This window comes from Notolepis coatsorum (assembly GCF_963971535.1).
Source record: "Notolepis coatsorum genome assembly, chromosome: 20".
NCBI lineage: Eukaryota > Metazoa > Chordata > Actinopteri > Aulopiformes > Paralepididae > Notolepis > Notolepis coatsorum.
Window position 1 is genome coordinate 75448639 of NC_140184.1, and position 18254 is coordinate 75466892.

Genomic DNA, 18254 nt, shown 5'->3' on the forward strand with positions numbered 1-18254 from the left:
TTCTCCAGGAATTCCTAAGAAGCCTCCGCTTTCCTAGAAGCCTCTGCTTTCCTAGAAGCCTCCGCTTTCCTAGAAGCCTCCGCTTGGATACCTGCTCCGTGGCGCGCGCTCGCCTCCACTGTTGTCCTGTTCCTTTACGCAGCTCGTCTGGGTGAGTTTATCTAGATTGACTGTCTTGACCTATTTCCGATTTTCGTGTGTAAACCTTTACACTGAAGTCTACCACCTTTTTGTCAGACAGTCACTCACCCAGCCATTATCGTTTTTGCTCTTTCCTTTTTTGGAATAATATTTTGGGGATCTTCCACCTCCCACTGTGTATTGACACGAAGATATTATTTCACATTTGGACTGTGTTTGGATTTTTGCTCACTGTGTATTTACACGAAGATATTGTTTCACATTTGGACTGTGTTGGATTTTTGCTCACTGTGTATTTACACGAAGATAGTATTTCACAATTGGACGGTGTTTGGATTTTTGCTCACTGTGTGTTTACATGAAGATATTCACTTGGGCTGTTTTTGGAATATTGCTCATCACTGTGTTGTTTAACACGAAGAATATAACACCCTGTCCTCCAGCTCGTTTCAAGTCTGCTCTGTCACTGACCCGTTCCCTCTCTCCCTCTCTCGGTCTTGCACAACATCTGAGAGGTCCGCCGTGAGAGTCTGCAGAGCGGTACAGAGGTCTGCTCCTGCTTCCCAAGACTACCCTTCCGGGAGAAGCTGCAGAGCAGCAGAACTTTGCCCCTTGTTCATTGTACCTGTTTCTTGTTGACCTGCTTTCCCTGTTTCACTTATTCTAGTCACCAAATAAACAAGCCCTTGTATTTGGCAACTCTGAATCCAACTCTCTTGTGTCGTTGCGTTTGGGGTCGGTGTCAAACCATAACAGATATGCAAATTGCAGAGGGTCCAGGTTGATGGGGAGGGAGGAACAGATGTAGCCCTTCACTAGCTTCTCAAAGCACTTCATGGCTATGGAGGTGAGGGCTACAGGGCGGTAGTCGTTGAGGCAAGCGGGCGTAGATTTTTTGGGTACAGGGATGATGGTGGACTTCTTCAGACAGGTGGGGATGACAGCCTGTTCCAAGGACAGGTTGAAGATGTCAGTGAATACCGGGGCCAGTTGGTCGGCACAGACTTTCAGGACGCGGCCGGTGATGCCGTCCGGTCCTGCTGCCTTCCTGATATTCACTTTTTTAAAGATCCGTCTCACCTCATGCTCTGTTACCCTGAACACTGAGTCTCCATCAGCAGACCCCCCCCCCCATTGCCGTGGTTTATAGGCTGGTGTTGTTATTCACAGCCTCAAACCTCGCATAGAAGGAATTGAGATCATTTGCTAAGGAGATGTCACTGTTCAGTTTGAGGGGGGTTCCTTTGTAGTCTGTCATTGTTCTGAGGCCCTGCCACATGCCTCTAGAGTCAGCCTGTTCAAACTGAAGTTCAACTTTATCCCTGTAACGCCGTTTTGCCTCTATTACTGCTCTCCTGACGTTGTATCTTGCCATCTTGTGTTCTTCCATGTTGCCTGTCACCAGCCCGGTGTTGTATGCTGATGTGCGCACTTTCAGAGCCTCACGGACGGATTTGTCTACCCAGGGCTTTTGATTTGGGTAGATTTTAATTTTGGTGGAGGGGATGGTTTCTTCTACCTGAGTACAGACATAGTCAATCACCGTTTCGGTGTATTCGTTAATATTGGCTGTGTTATCACGGAATACACTCCAGTCTGTGCTTTCCAGTACAGCTTGGAGTGACTCCTCTGACGTCACGGCCCAACGCTTAACCTCTCGCGAGACCACCGGCGTTCGCTTGAGACTTTGTTTGTACTTTGGCAAAAGAAATATTGCAGCGTGATCGCTTTTACCGAATGGACTAAGAGCCTGTGACTTGTACCCATTCTTAAATTGCAAGTATACATGGTCTAATATGTTCTCGCCTCTGGTGGGACAGGTCACATGCTGATAGAAATTCGGCAGCACCTTTTTAAGACGCGCGCTGTTAAAATCACCCAGAACCAAAATGGCGGCGTCAACATTAGCTGCCTGGAGTTTGTTTACCTCGTTGTGAAGTTTTGAAAGTGCGACCCCAGTGTTCGTGTGTGGTGGAATGTACACTCCGATGAGGATGATGGACGTTAACTCTCTTGGGAGGAAGAAGGGTCGACATTTTATCGTGATAAACTCCAGGTCTGGGGAGCAGTGGTTAGACAGTTCCTTTGTGTTGCCTAAATCGCTCCACTCCTTGTTTATCATGAAGGCAATGCCGCCTCCTCTCGTCTTTAGTGACTCTTCTGCCGTCCGGTCCTTGCGGAGAACGAAGAAGTGGTCTGCCGGTTCTATTGCGTGATTCGGGACATCTGGACTCAGCCAAGTTTCTGTGAAACAGAGGACGTTACAATCCCGAATGTCCCTCTGGAATTGGATCCGTGCTCTGATGTCATCCAGTTTATTTCCTATCGATTGCACATTGGCCAACAATATGCTGTCCGTCTACAATTAAATAATATTTACATTGTAATACATCTTCTAATAGTTGTTATGCAGGCCTATTCTGCAGGCCTACACCACGCCAGCTCAATCCAGGACAGAAGATTCTAAATGTATTTTGGTCCAGTACTAGGCTTATAGGCCCAATTTATGTGTGAAATTATTTCAAAATGTTCAATTTGACCAATTAGTCTCTCTCTTTTTCAAGATTTAATCCAACAATCCAAGAAGGGAGATCCCCGCCCGAGTTGGAAAGATGCAGCTGCAAGGACTTCCACTGCTGTTCTAGTACATACTTTACAATCTGGGGTTTGAAGATTGAAGGGTCAGGAAAAGTCACAAGTTATTAGTTAGCCTATTTCTATTCTGTTTTCTTGCATCTCTCTGTGCCTCTCCGTCTGTCTCTCTCCCAGTCTGTGTGTGTGTCTCTCTCTCTATGTCTGTCTCTCTATCCATCCCTCCCTCTCTCTCTATCTATCTCTCTTCGTCTCTCTCTCCCTCCCTCTCTCTCTCTATCCCTCCCTCCCTCTCTCTCTTTATCCATCTCTCTTCGTCTCTCTCTCTCCCTCCCTCTCTCTCTCTATCCCTCCCTCTCTCTATCCCTCCCTCCCTCCCTCCCTCCCTCCCTCCCTCCCTCCCTCCCTCCCTCTCTCTCTCTCTTCTCTCTCTCTCTCTCTCTCTCTCTCTCTCTCTCTCTCTCTCTCTCTCTCTCTCTCTCTCTCTCTCTCTCTCTCTCTCTCTCTCTCTCTCTCCCCCTCTTTAACTATGCCTGCATGCAACACTATAATACAGGGGAGGGTGAACAGCACCAGGTGAGGGCAAGGCTCTGTTCTGGGATGTGTGCGTCGGCTTCCCTGGGAGTGTTCATGATTTACATTTCATACTGTAACCATTGATGTATTATAAGAGCTCTTACAATACATCCATGACTAACTTAAATGCTACATGTCATACTGTCCATACTGTTACTAGCGTTCACAGCGTGCGTGCGTCCAGTGTGAGGTGTGTGAGCAGCAGTCGTGACAGCAAGGCCTGAATCTAGCACTACCAACAACAGGAGTGGAAGACTGGCCCTTTACCCTCTACCTGGACCTATTATAGAATAATATAAAACAAATAAATGTGTGGAATGAAAATGTGTGGAATGCAATTGGTTGCCTTGTATATTTTGTGCTGGTGACCAAACTTCTTTCTTGGCTTAATTGAGTAGTTTCTGGCATGATTGATATTTAGATTAGCTATTGTCTTGTATCTCATCCTGTATACATACGCTTGCAGTAGTTCTATCTATTACTCAATTTCACAATTTTCTTATATACTTTTATTCTACTGTCACCATGTATGCATATGTTCACTACATGTATTTATTGCTCCATCTCCGCCCACTACAAACATGGGAACTCTCTAACCCCTGTCCCCAACCCCCCCCCCCCCCCCCTCCATCTCTCTGAGTGGTTGTCTCATAGTGTTGACCAAGGTGGTGGATGTCTCGGGGTCTTGGCCAAGATTGCAGTGACTGTTCTACGTGCACCACCGAGGCCATGGATCAGCTTCTTACTGTCTTCTGTCCGTGGTTTAGAGTTCATTGCTGGGTTAAGTACTTCTATTCCATTCACATACTGTAATATGCTTACTACATATATCTATTATATTCACATATATGCTTACCACTTGTATCTATTGCTATGTCCGCCCATCACAATCACGTGAACTGTCTAACACCTGTCCCCCTGTCTCGTAGTGATGACCGGAGTGTTTGACGTCCCGTGATGATGACCGGGAGGATGTGACCCTCTCCCCCTTTGCCTCAAATAGATCCGCCATCAGCTCTATTTTTTATCTTTCAAAATGTTCAGTTGCTATTGCATGCACTTATCTGTGTTTCATTACACTTATGAGTGCATGCTTACCAACTGTTCACCTGTTTTATTGCAACACTACTATCACTACTATCACCGACATCTAAGAAGGGAGATCTCCCTTGAACGGCCCTTCTAAGGTTTCTCTTCTCCACATTGCCTGTGTTGCATTTTTTCCTATTGCTATGTTTTAGTGAGTTTTTCCTTACCTTCGTGTGGGGTATGTCTGGGAGTGTTGCATTTATTAAAAATGTTTTGGACTTTATGGTGTTTTTGTTTTGTTCTTGATTTATTGTGATGTTTCTTCTTGACTTGTTTAAAGAAGACGTGTCCGGCCCATGGGGACATTAACGTGTGTTGTCGGGCCTTACAAGTCAATTTGATTTGATTAGATTCAACTTTATTGTCATTTGCACAGACTACAAGTACTGAGACAACGAAATGCAGTTTAGCATTGAACCAGAAGTGCAAAAGAACCAGTAAAGTGCAGTGTAATTAACTAATATATAAATAGAATAAACAGTAAAGGTAGGTATGAATGTGCTAAGATATATAAGGTATGAACATTAACAGAATGAACAGTGTGAAAAGAGTGGTATGAATTAGTGCACTGCAACCTTGCCCAGGCCCGACGGGGCCGGGCCCGGCGGGTTCGGGCTGGTTAGGGCTTTTTTATTAATAAATAATTCGGGCTCGGCCGGGCCCGGGCACCGCCGTTTTTTTTTTTTTTTTTGTTTGTTTTTTTATATATAACTATGGTTATAGGATAACCTTCGTTTACCTTAAGTTTCATTTTTTCTTTCGCGCAAGCTGTCATCAGAGAAACATTTGGATGTAATTACCACAGCGCGCAGGGAGAACTCAGGGGACAACTCGATTGGTTGTGTTGGAATATAGCCAGTTGGCGAACGTTTTAATTTGTTCTTGGATGTATGTAGCCGGTTGGCGAAGTTTTGTTAACGTTGTTCAACGCGTTGCTGACGTCAACAGCAGTGGTGAGTGATGTTTATTATTTGCTGGGTCGCTGCTGCCCTGTTTTGTTGTGCTTTTAATTATGTTGCTCTGCTCGAAATCTGATTTCTGTTTTCTGTTTGTTTGTATAGTGACTGAGTAGGCTATTGTGTCGTGTGTGTGTGTGTGTGTGTGTGTGTGTGTGTGTGTGTGTGTGTGTGTGTGTGTGTGTGTGTGTGTGTGTGTGTGTGTGTGTGTGTGTGTGTGTGTGTGTGTCAAAGAAGATTCTATAGCCTTCAATACGTTTTACGAGGCTGCCGTGTGAGCACTGGGACGGCATTCTAATAAGAGCGAAACAGGCTATGTAAATGCTTCTTAGTTTTCAGCGATATGCGTTATTTAGGCAGACCTATTGGACATTTTCGTTTTTGTTTATTTATTAAGTTAATATATAAAGTGTTTAGAATATTTAAAACAAAAAAATAATTTAATATTCTAATAAGTGCGAATCAGGCTATAGAATGGTTGTTAGTTTTCAGCATGATATGTGTTATTTAGTTAGACCTATTGGACATTTTCGTTTTTGTTTATTTATTAAGTTCATATAAAACCATGTTTCGAATATTTAAAACAAATGCAAAAAATATATATATTTTAATAATAATAATAATAAACGCGGGCTAGGGCTTAAAATATTATTTACAATCGGGCTTATTTTCGGGCAGGGCCTGAAGTTCACGGGCTCGGGCAGGGCACGGGCTTCATTTCAAGGCCCTTGCAGACCACTAGTATGAATACGCTAAGATATACAGTATACAGCAGACCTGGGCATTGTACGGATGATTCTGACCGGCCCGCGAAAAATTACATGATAATAATTTTTTTTTTTTTTTATGTCAACGTTCACACGCACAATATACGCTTACCTAGGATTTTACTTGATTCAACAACAAAGCAGTCGGGGCAAGCCGAAAACGGTCAAAAGTGTGGTTATTTGAAGTTTGGATATTTTTTTTCACAACTGAGATAGGTAGATTACATTTTTAGAGACTAAAGTACAGAAAAAAGGTACCGTTGGGTACCGGTATCGATTCACAGGTACCGGTACCGTATCGGTTCAAATGTGAACGGTACCCATCCCTACTGAACACACAACTGCAGGGCAAGGGCATTTTTGCTCATGAAATGGAAAGCCTTCATGACAAAGTTGCAATTAATTTCAAGGCAACTAGGCAGCAACAATCTCAACCACATGAAAACCCTGAAAGAAGTCAAACCATCAGCTGATCACCGGCACAGGTACTCATCCATGTTGGGAGCACTGCATGATGAATTTTCAAGGCGTTTTCAATATTTCAAAAAGGTTGAGGATGAAATGCAGCTGCTTTCCTCTCCCTTTACCTGCAGTGTTGATAGTTGTTCAGCTTGAACTCATTGACCTGCAGTCTGATTCACTACTGAAATAGCACTTTAAGTCAGCATCACTGCTAGAGTTTTACTCTGCTCTCAAGGCGGAGAACTTTCCAAACATGAGGAGACATGCTCAGAAGATGTTGGTTCTTTGGATCCACCTACATATGTGAACAGACATTCTCAGTCATGACGTTTACCAAGTACAGGTACAGATCCTCTCTCACTGATGAACATCTGGCAGCTGTGCTTCGCATCTCCACCTCAGACATGCAACCTGACTTTGATGGACTTGTTAAAGCTCAACAGAGACTGGATTTCTCACACTGAATGAAAAAAAAGAACTGAAGAACACTAAAATGTGGAAATATAACAAGTGAAATGGGACACTTGATATTTCTTTTTTCTTTTTTTGCACAGTTCTGAAAACATTAAATGTTTAATATAGGCATGTAAAGTAAAAAAGGCTACAAAACTGGGACACTTTTCTTTACACAGTTCAGTGACATGTCTTGTTTATTTTGGCTGTAAGATGATGTGATGTCTTTAGAAAGCTAAGAAAATCCTTGTTTCAATAGTATATGAAACTCAAAATGCCCTTTGTTATTAACACTTTGAGCGCCACGCCGGGTTTTCCTTTTTACCGGCTGAATGCCACCATCGGCGCCAATGTTAACGTTAATATCGCCTAATCTATGTTTTAAATTATGGCTATGTGTCTAATCTGCCCATCGCATTATCAAAGACTATTTTCCAGTCAGTGCTGTCAAGGCAGATTGTTTTTTTATCACGGCATTTCCATTTCAGAGCATTTAGAAAAGCACCCGTTTTCAGATAAAAAACAGCCCATTCTGGAGCATTCGATGAAAATCGCCTTTTACTGGAATATTCCACAACGTTGATATTCGTCTGCCTTTTTATGAATCGTTTTCAAATAAACGCTTGATGATCAATATTATACGTGCACGCAAGCACATTCGAGCCGCGCACGGATAATCGCCCCGTTGATTTCCTCATGGACTTTTACAGTGAAACCGAAAGAAGACATTTCACAAAACAGCTTATAACTTCATCAAACTTACTCTGATTATCCTAACACTGATAACATAGAGTCCTTACCTGACATCAGATGGTATCCAACTGGTATATTCCAATTCCTGATCACCATTCGAAAAAATCGATACGTGTATGGATCCAACGCGATACAGTAGAACTCCATGATCAGCGGGGATCTGAGGTTCCAGAATGAACTGTGGTAACCCCGGCTGGATCAGTGGACTGGAAAATGTGGAGTACCGGATTTTTTTCCCCATTCATTTTCATTGAGTCCATTCCAAAATCACTTATGTCATCTGGGAGACGACAGGGGGCGCTTTTTTCCACAATGATCGCCGGCGCCGCTCGGCTATACTCGGGTAGGCTCGGGTGATGCAATATGATTTCAGATCGCTAAAAAAAAAAAAAAAAAAAAAAAATCTGAGAAATCTCGTTAGTGGCTTTCAACCACCTATAAAAAAAGCACGAGATATCTCATGGGTGGCACGGAAAGAGTTAATGTTTCACATTTTGTTTATCATTTTGGAAATAAATTCTATTTGAATAAATGATATTTTTGAAAGCTAACCTCACCTTTTAATTGCCAAATAATAACATACACTCGTACCAGGGGTCAAAACAATGTAATTTACTGCTTTTTATATAGAAATAAAATTTATATTATGCATAATTGAGTTTGGAATTTTGGCCCTCCAACATATTTTCTGTTGCTCATTCGGCCCCCTGGGAAAAATAATTGCCCACCCCTGGTATACAGTGTGAACGCTAGTGATGGGCAAGCTACTTGGAAAATGTAGCAAGCTACACTACAAGTTACTTTCGATTAAATATAGCTTAAGCTATCCCCAGAGAAATGTAGCAAGCTACACTACAAGAACATGGCAAAAATAGCTAGCTACATCGGCACTACTATTTTTATTTTATTTTTTTTACTTCATGATCAAGTTTCCAACAAACAAATAGGCAGGCAAAAAAAATTCTCAGTTTGATTGTTTATTATAAAACTGAAACAAGCCCTCGGTCTGGCTTTTTGTGTCATCCTTTTAACATGAACTTGTATTATGTACAAAATCCAGGAAGGCAAGTTTAGCTTGGTGCAGCCTCTACAAAAGAAAAGAAAGAGACCATTTGGTTTGATCATTTTTTATAGTAGGGCCTATAAGAGAGAGAATAGGGATGCACATTGTGTCAGACCATATATGGGAAGTTTGATTGATTGTAGCCACGGCCCTTTTGAGATGATTTATGACCCCTAAGTCCCGCCCCCTTCTCTGATTGGTCGAGGATTCAAGGAGGCGTGACTTCCGGTTTCGGAGGGGAGGGACATCCGGTTTCAGAAGAGGAGGAGTTATAAGGGGATGGACATCCGGTTTCAAATTTCTTTTTCAAAATAAACGTTTTTTTTTTTTTTTCAGAATAAACATTTCAGAATAAAGTTTCACAATATGTATATGTGTATTCCTCTGTGTTCAGAATAAGTGTGTGTGTGTGGGTGTGTGTTCAGAAAAATACAATGTGTGTGTGTGTGTGTGTGTTTTCTTGGATAAATGCATGTTTAGGGGAATATTTTTTAAGAAAAATACATTGTCAAAATCTTTAGACACTTGTGTTCAGAAAAAGAAAAATACAATGTGTTTATCTTCAGAATAAAGTTTCAGAATAAGTGTGTGTGTGTGTGTATGTAGGGGAATTAAGAATATTTCAGAAAATGGTTTCTTCCAAGTGGTATGCATATGTTTGTTTAAGCAGAAAAGGCCCCAGTGGCATGCATCTCCCCCACTGTTTCTGTCAAACTGTGAGCCCCCACGCTGTTTCTCAGTAGACTGGTTCTGCAATGACACTCCTCCAGCGTTATGACACCCCCCTTTGCTGTCATAGAGAGAGGGGTGTGTGGATAACGAAGTATGCAACTCCTGTCAGACCCCAAGGTGTGTATTTATGACTAAGTATGAGTTCCTCTTATTTCTGGATGCAGGTCCTGTCAGAGGGCAACAGATTTACGACGTGTACATCTCCCCCCTTTCTGTAGAAAAGCTTACGGCTCCCGCGGTGTGTGCGTGCGTGTGTGTGTGTGATTATAGGGTTTCCCCCTTAGTGATCAGAGGTGTCAGAGCGAGCCATGCCTGTTGATCCATAATGTTTTTACAGAAGGCTTATAGGCATGACTGTATCGTTGATAAGACATTCTGTTAAAGTGATAAAGACGTTCAGAGGTGTAAGCACCCCCGGATAATCATCCTTGCGAATATCTCACGACACGTCCTTAATATATTAGTTATTGTGAGGTTTTGTCCGCTGCTCACCAACTTTCTCTGTCTTCTTTAAGCCTACTGTTAGGAATTCCTCACTCACTCTCTCTAGCCCCCACCCTCTCGTTCTTTACTCTCGTTTACTCTCAGTGGCCACACCTGGACTATTATCAATTACCTCTCGCACCTGTGGTGGCAGGCTAATTAGTTCCCCTGTGGGCTTTAAATACCAGGGCTCTTCCCCTCGTTTCGGCGTGGGGTCGTGTTGTATACTTGCCGAGTCATATTCTCTAAACATCTAGACTCTTTCGGGAGATCCTCTGTCTGCCTATGCTGTTCCATTCTCCGGCGTCGAGATGTTTGCTCCAGCCTTCGCCAGCTGTCGCCGTTGCCTGTGGGGGAGACTGGTCTGCGCTCCCTGTACTTCCACGGGAGGCACCCCAGCGTTCCACTGCAGACCCCCGCGCAGCTGTTCGTCCTGACGCACATCCAGACCAGCGCAGACGCTCTCCAGTCCTCAGCGCGCAACGCGCATCTTCCAAGGACGCTCGAGCTTGGCACGCTCTCCAGACCAGCGCGCAATGCGCATCTTCCAAGAACCCTCGAGCTTGGCACGCTCTCCAGTCTCCAGCGCGCAACGCGCATCTTCCAAGGATCCTCGTGCTTGGCACGCTCTCCAGTCACCAGCGCGCAACGCGCATCTGCAAGGGCTTGGCACGCTCTCCAGTCACCAGCGCGCAACGCGCATCTTCAAGGGCTTGGCACGCTCTCCAGTCTCCAGCGCGCAACGCGCATCTTCCAAGGATCCTCGTGCTTGGCACGCTCTCCAGTCACCAGCGCGCAACGCGCATCTGCAAGGGCTTGGCACGCTCTCCAGTCACCAGCGCGCAACGCGCATCTTCAAGGGCTTGGCACGCTCTCCAGTCTCCAGCGCGCAACGCGCATCTTCCAAGGATCCTCGTGCTTGGCACACTCCTCCTCGCAGACGCACCCCGAGGCGTCTCTCGGTTCCGACGTGCACACCAAGGTGTGGCGCGCCACTCTGTTCCTCGGCTCCGACAGCGGCTACCCGGTGGACGACACCCTCGCCACCGCCGCTGTTCCAGCACCCTGTTCCTCGGCTCCGACAGCGGCTACCCGGTGGACGACACCCTCGCCACCGCCGCTGTTCCAGCACTCTGTTCCTCGGCTCCGACAGCGGCTACCCGGTTGACGACACCCTCGCCACCGCCGCTGTTCAAGCACCCTGTTCCTCGGCTCCGACAGCGGCTACCCGGTGGACGACACCCTCGCCACCGCCGCTGTTCCAGCACTCTGTTCCTCGGCTCCGACAGTCGGCTACCCGGTGGACGACACCCTCGCCACCGCCGCTGTTCCAGCACTCTGTTCCTCGGCTCGGACAGCCAGCCACCCGGTGGCGATGCCCTCGCCCCGCTGCTGTCCCTGTACCTTTACGCATACGCCTGGGTGAGTTTTGATTGTGATGTCACTCACCCAGCGTAATGCCTCTTGCCCCCGCCCCGCTGCTGTTCCCTGTACCTTTACGCATACGCCTGGGTGAGTTTTGATTGTGATGTCACTCATCCAGCGTAATGTCTCTTGCCCCCGTTCCCGCTGCTGTCCCTGTACCTTTACGCATACGCCTGGGTGAGTTTTGATTGTGATGTCACTCACCCAGCGTGGTGCCTCTGTTTGTTTCACTTGGATATTATTTTGGACGTTACATCTCCCACTGTGTGTTTGTTCACACCAAAGATAGTATTCTCTTTGTATTTGTTTTGGTACTTTGCTCTTTGTGTATTTTTCACGAAGATAGTTTTACTTTGTTTAACTTTGGTATTTGGACTGGTCACCTCTCCGGCATCTGCTCTGTTTTTCCCCTTTGTACATTAACCCTCTCCTCTCTCCCTCTCGGCCGCCGTTACCCACCTCGGAGATCTGCCGAGAGTTCTGCAGAGCGGCCCAGGTGTTCCCACCAGTCCTCCCAGTTCCTCCCTGTCCCCAGCCCGCCTCCGCGGGCCTCTGTCCCCTCTGTCCCTAGTTCTCCCCTTTCTAGTTCCACCTAGTTCCTTGTCCCTAGTTCTCCTTGTCCCTAGTCCTCTGTCCCTAGGCGTTCCCTTATACCTTCCCTTAGTGTTCCCTTTTCCTGCCCGCCTCTTAAAGGCACTTTACCTTCCCCTCTTGTGTTATTCCTGTGTTTTGTGTTTTCTCCCTTAAAGGGACAGTGCCCTTTTTCCCTGTTCTCAATAAATATCTGTTTCTTGGCAAACCATCATACCTGTCTTGTGTTGTGCGATTGGGGTCGGTTACAAACCATAACAGTTATAAAAAAGAGGAAGTATATGAACACTACGTGAATGGTTACAAGTTGTAATAGATAAAGTAGGAGTAGCCATTATATGTTTAGATCATCCTCCCTATTATAAATACACCCCCAAAGGTATAACAGTGTTTTATCTGTAACCTTACAGTTCAGACATCAAGAATGGCCTACGAGAATCGTATACATGGAGGAATGTGTTTTTAAAACAATACATTTATTAAACTCAAGAATATATTTACAGCAAGTTTAATCTCTCTATGTTTTAGATTCCTATACTCAGCAGTGGGATGACACATTGCTGTCCTATGTTACAGATACAGCTGGGAAAAGTCCAGGAACAGCTGTTTGCCTGCCGTTATGATGCCGTTTTGCGAGGTTAATGTTAACAATGACCAGCGGGGGCGCTCTCATACAGCTGGTGACAACTGCCCGACGCGACGGCTTTTGTTCATTCATTGGAGGAGCTCCGCGCTGGACTAAGCTCGAGTTCCATTCAATTCCATTACAGCTGGTGACTTCATTCATAGGATGCTACAACGTCCTACAGTATGTCTACAGACTGCATGAATGAATGTTGCTGAATTAAAGAATGAATAAGTTAAACGTGTCAATTCAGCAGTCAAAGTGTATAATATTAAAACGTGTCAAATCTAACTTCATTAGATGGCCGACGTACGGCTCTCTTGTCCATTCATTTCATCAAAAGAAAGCGTTAGTGTAATGCTTCTTGGTAACAATAAGTTTGTGTACGCAATGTTGCTGAATAAAATAATGAAACCGTTAAGACCTGTCGAATTAGCAGTGGAGGTGCCAGGTGGGCTCTATTTATAATGATATATTTTGTCTAGTACCGTGGTTTAGTGGTTTATCCCCATTCCTTTCAAGCCGACGCCCGGGGTTTGATTCCCAGCCCTTTCTAATATTTATATTTTTTTTTATTATTTATTCAATTAAATTGCCCGCAACGATGTGCATAATACAATAGTAATAATATATAATAAGAATCCAACCAATAGAGCGACATTGTGCAATAAACAAGTAAACAAAGTAGGGCATATCGGCATTTGTACATGAGTTAAGAGTGTTCTCACGGCGCGTCATCAAACCGGAAGTCGGCCTACTTGGCGATAAACTTGGATGTAAACAACGCGTGATTGCATCGAACTAGCAACTCTTCAAGTTCATTTTTGCTCAAAATGGTCAATTATTGCCGTGTTCTTGGCTGTACTAATAGGTCGGATAGGGAAAAGCATTTGGAGTTCTTCAGATTGCCAATTGTCATCACAAATCAAGGAGAAGAGGGCAAACAATTGTCTCAGGAAAGGAGACGTTTGTGGTTGGCCAAACTGAACCAGGATTTCCATGGCAAGACTCTTGTCAACATTCGAGTTTGTTCTGCGCATTTCTTGTCAGGTAATGTGAAATATATTCTTGGCTGGATATGATTGTTATCTCATTTCATAACCTACTACAGTAGTAGTGTAAGACTCAGTTTACGTTATGGTAACGTTACGTCAGGTAACGTTATGTGAAATATTAATAACAGCAACTATCATTTTACAGTGGAATAGTATGATGCTGGATATGATTGTTATCTCATTTCATAACCTACTACAGTAGTAGTGTAAGACTCAGTTTACGTTATGGTAACGTTACGTCAGGTAACGTTATGTGAAATATTAATAACAGCAACTATCATTTTACAGTGGAATAGTATGAGGCTGGATATGATTCTTATCTCATTTCATAACCTACTACAGTGTAAGACTCCGTTTCTGTAAATGTTCCTAAAATGTAGTGTCAAAACAAAGTGTTTCTTGTCAGGTAACGTTATGTGAAATATTAATAACAGCAACTATCATTTTACAGTGGAATAGTATGAGGCTGGATATGATTCTTATCTCATTTCATAACCTACTACAGTGTAAGACTCCGTTTCTGTAAATGTTCCTAAAATGTAGTGTCAAAACAAAGTGTTTCTTGTCAGGTAACGTTATGTGAAATATTAATAACAGCGACTATCATTTTACAGTGGAATAGTATGAGGCTGGATATGATTCTTATCTCATTTCATAACCTACTACAGTAGTAGTGTAAGACTCAGTTTACGTTATGGTAACGTTACGTCAGGTAACGTTATGTGAAATATTAATAACAGCGACTATCATTTTACAGTGGAATAGTATGAGGCTGGATATGATTCTTATCTCATTTCATAACCTACTACAGTAGTAGTGTAAGACTCATTTTTACGTTATGGTAACGTTACGTCAGGTAACGTTATGTGAAATATTAATAACAGCAACTATCATTTTACAGTGGAATAGTATGAGGCTGGATATGATTCTTATCTCATTTCATAACCTACTACAGTGTAAGACTCCGTTTCTGTAAATGTTCCTAAAATGTAGTGTCAAAACAAAGTGTTTCTTGTCAGGTAACGTTATGTGAAATATTAATAACAGCGACTATCATTTTACAGTGGAATAGTATGAGGCTGGATATGATTCTTATCTCATTTCATAACCTACTACAGTAGTAGTGTAAGACTCAGTTTACGTTATGGTAACGTTACGTCAGGTAACGTTATGTGAAATATTAATAACAGCGACTATCATTTTACAGTGGAATAGTATGAGGCTGGATATGATTCTTATCTCATTTCATAACCTACTACAGTGTAAGACTCCGTTTCTGTAAATGTTCCTAAAATGTAGTGTCAAAACAAAGTGTTTCTTGTCAGGTAACGTTATGTGAAATATTAATAACAGCGACTATCATTTTACAGTGGAATAGTATGAGGCTGGATATGATTCTTATCTCATTTCATAACCTACTACAGTGTGAGACTCCGTTTCTGTAAATGTTCCTAAAATGTAGTGTCAAAACAAAGTGTTTCTTGTCAGGTAACGTTATGTGAAATATTAATAACAGCGACTATCATTTTACAGTGGAATAGTATGAGGCTGGATATGATTCTTATCTCATTTCATAACCTACTACAGTAGTAGTGTAAGACTCAGTTTACGTTATGGTAACGTTACGTCAGGTAACGTTATGTGAAATATTAATAACAGCGACTATCATTTTACAGTGGAATAGTATGAGGCTGGATATGATTCTAATCTCATTTCATAACCTACTACAGTGTAAGACTCCGTTTCTGTAAATGTTCCTAAAATGTAGCGTCTAAAGTGTGCTATATTTTTCATTATTGTATTCCAGGTAAAAAGTGTCACCTGTACAAGAAAGATGACCCAGATTGGGTGCCATCTGTAAATATGACCGGAAAGCAACAGCCTTCTTCTCTGCAACCACCTAAAGAAACACAATACCAACGGCGTGTGAATCGTACCCAGCAGAAACTGAAGGTGGATGCTGCCCATGCCTTGCTTCTTATGGACATACCAGCTGCTGCTGATGATTCGGCTGCAAGTGATAATGTGTGCAGTATAGGTACTCAAACTGATATGACTGGTGATTTTATTTATTCTATGACCAATGAAGTTATAAATCTGAGAGCGGAAAACCTTCAGTTGCGTTCTGATGTGAAACAGTTGTCCTCTACCTATGACCAAAGTGCATTTGTGGGTAAAGATGAGAAGGTTTTATTTTTCACTGGTCTACCTACATTCCAGATTTTGTTAGCACTCTATGCATACCTTAGTCCCCACCTTCCTGTGAGGAGGTCGCTTAATCCATTCAAGATGCTGATGCTGACATTGATGCGACTAAGGCTTAATGTTTCTACAACCTTCCTATGTTATGCATTCAATGTGTCAATATCCACTGCTTCTAGGGTATTTACTTATTGTATTTTGCACAATCACAATGTTGAGTTTTTTTGTGGAGGACATCTTCAGTTTTGCAGGATTTTGAGAAAGCATGGCACTTGAGACAAAACACACTATATCCTATATAATTGTATTTTAATTCCTCTTGTTTCTTTATATACATTGCGTACAGCTTGTTATATTACATTTTATTGTATTTTCTTGTTCTTGTGGCCATCTTGGTCGACAGGTCATTTGTCAAGTAATTGGTCAAACGTTTCACACCGAAACGTCATGATATGATTTCAGGCTGCCAATAAATTTGGAAAAACCTGGAGTGCGTGCCTGGACATTGTTTTTCCCTATTTTTATGTGTGGTACAATACACCATTCCCATCAGAACACTTGAATAACAGAAGAGACAGTTTTGTATGTAACGTGTTTAATAATTGTTTAATAATTTTGTCACAGGAGAGATTAGCCTCTAGGATGGAACCCAGGTAGGTAATTTCATCTTTCCTTGTGACAATATTGTCACCCACTGTAACTGAGAAGTTACAAGTTGTCGAACAGAACTTGTAAGTCGCTTTGGATAAAAGTGTCAGCTATTTTCTTTTCTATTTTTTTTTTTATATCCTTTATTTATCCAGGAATGTCCCATTGAGATACAATATATCTTCTTCCAGGGAGTCCTGACCAACACGGCACACAACACGTTTCAACATAAAAACAAGGGCATTAAACAAAAAACATACAAATCAAATATGTGATAGTGGCTTAGCCACACATTTTGCAGAGATTTGTAGCAGTGTTCCATTCAGATTATCAACACCGCAAGGTTTATCTGGTTTAAGTGATAGGAGGAGCTTTTCAATATCATTTGGACTTGTGCATTTAAATTTAAATCTGCATTTCTTGTCATACATTATATGTTTTTTAATTACAGAGTCTGACAGCTTACCACTCATTGGCAACATTTGATTTATAATTGTGTTTACCTTGGAAACAAAGTAATTGTTGAAATGAGTTGCAATGTCAAATGGTTCATTCAATGTTTTCCATAGTCTCTTACTATCCCCTTTACACTCCTCCAATCTGGTTTGATAATAATGTTTTTTCTTCTGTAATTGTATTCATTTATAAATGTATAACTGTTGATTGATATGCACTGTCCCTGATCAAATAAACTGAGTAAACTCAAACGAAACTATTGTTTTATTGCACAATCGTAGCGGGCATTGTAACGTTTGGGGTTTTGCGAGAGAACCAGTGTTGCAGTGAAAGATTAAACAAGTGAGAGAGACAGATGGACAGAATGAATTAATGAAAACTTTATTTAACTGATTGCAGAATGGGTACAATACAGTATGGCTCAATACACACAAAATGTTTAAGGGGATGCAGAGCAGAGAAAGACTAGCCTGTGAAGGTGTCACATTGGATTGGCAACCCCCCACACACCATTGAAATGCTAATTGTTGGGGGACCCTGATGTAAACAAGACGAAAGTATTTCTCAGGTCTGCACCCCCTTAACAATTGTATGTATTGAGCTGGACTAAGCTCATTGAGCTGAGTAATATTATTGGCAAAACTTAGCCTGAAGTATATAATTAGGTTGCTGTATATCAAAAAAAATAATAATAATTGTTCTTGTTACTGACTCGTGTCAATCTTCCATGTTTTCGCTATAGTGTGTAGACCTTGCTACACATGTATTTCGTTCATATTGTTTATGGACAATGAGATGGGAGTGGAACTTTGTACATGCCCTTTGGGCTTCGTTCCCTCCTAGCACTGTTTTTTTTAAATAATGTGCTAAATAAATAAAATAAACTAAACATATGAAGCTAAATACTCTGCTCTCACATTGTAGCTTCCTGGGGGCTTGTTCAGAGGAGGCTGAACTCACATTTTGCCGTGAACTCAGCTGTAACATTATTACTGACTGTGGATCGCTCGTGCTATCGCGCAACGTGATTGGTTGTTTCAAAACAAAGTGGGTCTGGGAAATGAAGTGTGGATTCGCGCAAAATGAATTAATATATATACATTTAATAACGTTAATTTTTAATCGTTGGGCATGGGGGGAGGTATCAAGTCTTTTCAAGTCAAGTGAAGTTGCGTAGCAACAACA